This window comes from Montipora foliosa, unplaced genomic scaffold, assembly GCF_036669935.1.
Source record: "Montipora foliosa isolate CH-2021 unplaced genomic scaffold, ASM3666993v2 scaffold_380, whole genome shotgun sequence".
Taxonomy (NCBI): Eukaryota; Metazoa; Cnidaria; class Anthozoa; order Scleractinia; family Acroporidae; genus Montipora; species Montipora foliosa.
The window spans coordinates 147,501-150,924 of record NW_027179680.1 but is presented as its reverse complement, the minus strand read 5'-3'; positions in this window follow the sequence as shown (position 1 = coordinate 150,924).

Below are 3,424 nucleotides of genomic sequence, written 5' to 3'. Positions count from 1 at the left end.
TTTGTCACATATGGTTTAGGGGCCGACATATCTCTCCCTCAATGCCGTACCGGGAGGCAAGGTCGGTAGCAGAAAGCAGCGAAGGGCCAACTGCGTCCAAAAGCGATCGCACGGGCCGAAATCCCGGGATGACTCGTTTGGTACGACGCTCCAGCGCCGGTGTCTGGAGGTACTGCGTTTTTCTCTCTTGTTCAAACAGTCCATCAGCGCATGCGCAAATGTTCTGGCTCTTCGATACCTAGCCTACCAAAAAATATTAACACGCAGGGTTTGTTTTTTTATTTTTTCTTCCAGCAATTTGCATTTCCTTTGATTTTATAGGCATAAACGTAAGGTAAGAACCGTTCGTGTTTGGTCTTGTCTAAGAGAGAGGCGAAAGATGGTTTGATGCAGACTGGGACGCCTAAAATGCTCTGTTGTAAACATGGTGCCTCACGAGTGAGGTTGTCTCTCTGGCCTTTCTGTGGACGAATTCCAGGACCTACTGACACAATCTGGGCAAGTTTTGAAAGCTAAAACCTTCAATGGATGCGTTGTTTTGCTGGTAGGACTGGGTGGCCCGACACTTATGAAAAAAAAACTATGAAATGAGAATCGCGAGTCTTCCCTTGTCATGGAATGGCAGAATTACCCAGAATTCTTTTTGGGCATGAGCGAGGCAACTTAAGAACCACGAGACTGGCCCTCATCGAATGGCTGAAGCGCGGCCAGAGGAAATGATTTCTAGCCAGATACTCAAGAGAGGGCCTGCTGTGTGCTGTTAACGTAGATTTTGGATTTCTGAACAAGTTTTTATCATAGAAAATTTGCAACAAAGTTGTGCTTTCATTTCGTTGTAATTTTCGTGTCAAAGAAACGGTATAACAATGTAAATAAGAGAATAACGAGATTTATATTTGCAGATTACCTGTACTCTTACTACAAAAGTCAAGCTCGACATCTCTATGCAATAAGCGCATTCAAAATTTCCGGGAGTTAATTGATAAAAGTATGTGGTTGTTTTTTGTGTTTTTCTTGCTTTTTTTCTTGGAAAAAAGGCTTTTTTCCCTTATATGAAAAATACGTTTCCTCTCCCGTCCCCTTCTTATGCATGATCTTTGCGGAAATTACATTCTGTTCCTCAATAAACTTGGAACAACCACGTATGGTTTTAGTTCTCTTTTTTCTCACGTATCAGCTAAGTTGCAGAATGCGCTACCTGATTTTATCCGTACCTATGAGTTTACTGGTAAGGGTTAGTGTTAAGTTCATAGAAATTTCGCGACAAAGTTGTGCTTTCACTTCGCTGTAATTCTCGTGTCAAAGAAACGGTATAATAATGTAAATAAGAGAATAACGATATTTATATTTGCAGATTACCTGTCCTATTACTACGAAGGTCAAGCTCGAAATTTCTATGCAATAAGCGCATTCAAAACTTTTTCGTATTACTTGATAAAAGTATGTGGTTTTCTTTTTGCTTCTTTTTTGCTTTTTTTTTTTGAAAAAAGGGTTTTTCTGCTTATATGAAAAATACGTTTCCTCTCCCGTCCTTTTCTTATGCATGGTCTTCGCGGAAATCACATTCTGTTCCTCAAAAAACTTGGAACAACCAGTTATGGTCTTAGTTCTCTTTTTTCTTACGTATCAGCTAAGTTGCGGAATGCGCTACCTGATTTTATCGTACCTATGAGTTTACTGGTTTTAAAAGAGAATCCAGGGCCGCATTTTGTACAGCTGCCTTTTTTTTTAATAAATATATCTTTTAAAATTATCTATTTAGTAGGTATCTCTATATGCTATGTATTTTAGCTGTAAATGTGATGTCTCCAAGATATTAGCTCCTGTAGTTATTCGGAAAAAGCTTATGACTGTATGCATGTTACCTTTAGGAGGGCGCATGCGCACACTTTGTAATCTGCGACTCCAGTGCTTACCACATGACAGATAAAATGACTTTTCTCTCAAATATATAAGCCAACTAATTCTTACTCTATATTGACAAGGGCGGTTTGGAGCTGTGAGTAGGCGTGGGATTTGTCACATATGGTTTAGGGGCCGACATATCTCTCCCTCAATGCCGTACCGGGAGGCAAGGTCGGTAGCAGAAAGCAGCGAAGGGCCAACTGCGTCCAAAAGCGATCGCACGGGCCGAAATCCCGGGATGACTCGTTTGGTACGACGCTCTAGCGCCGGTGTCTGGAGGTACTGCGTTTTTCTCTCTTGTTCAAACAGTCCATCAGCGCATGCGCAAATGTTCTGGCTCTTCGATACCTAGCCTACCAAAAAATATTAACACGCAGGGTTTGTTTTTTATTTTTTCTTCCAGCAATTTGCATTTCCCTTGATTTTATAGCCATAAACGTAAGGTAAGAACCGTGCGTGTCTGGTCTTGTCTAAGAGAGAGGCGAAAGATGGTTTGATGCAGACTGGGACGCCTAAAATGCTCTGTTGTAAACATGGTGCCTCACGAGTGAGGTTGTCTCTCTGGCCTTTCTGTGGACGAATTCCAGGACCTACTGACACAATCTGGGCAAGTTTTGAAAGCTAAAACCTTCAATGGATGCGTTGTTTTGCTGGTAGGACTGGGTGGCCCGACACTTATGAAAAAAAAAATATGAAATGAGAATCGCGAGTCTTCCCTTGTCATGGAATGGCAGAATTACCCAGAATTCTTTTCGGGCATGAGCGAGGCAACTTAAGAAGCACGAGTGTGGCCCTCATCGAATGGCTGAAGCGCGGCCAGAGGAAATGATTTCTAGCCAGATACTCAGGAGAGGGCCTGCTGTGTGCTGTTAACGTAGATTTTGGATTTCTGAACAAGTTTTTATCATAGAAAATTCGCGACAAAGTTGTGCTTTCATTTCGTTGTAATTTTCGGGTCAAAGAAACGGTATAACAATGTAAATAAGAGAATAACGAGATTTATATTTGCAGATTACCTGTCCTCTTTCTACAAAAGTCAAGCTCGACATCTCTATGCAATAAGCGCATTCAAAATTTCCAGGAGTTAATTGATAAAAGTATGTGGTTGTTTTTTGTGTTTTTCTTGCTTTTTTTCTTGGAAAAAAGGCTTTTTTCCCTTATATGAAAAATACGTTTCCTCTCCCATCCCCTTCTTATGCATGATCCTCGCGGAAATTACATTCTGTTCCTCAATAAACTTGGAACAACCAGTTATGGTCTTAGTTCTCTTTTTTCTTACGTATCAGCTAAGTTGCGGAATGCGCTACCTGATTTTATCGTACCTATGAGTTTACTGGTTTTAAAAGAGAATCCAGGAACGCATTTTCTACAGCTGCTTTTCTCTTTAATAAATATATCTTTAAAAATTATCTATTTAGTAGGTATCTCTATATGCTATGTATTTTAGCTGTAAATGTGATGTCTCCAAGATATTAGCTCCCGTAGTTATTCGGAAAAAGCTTATGACTGTATGTATGTT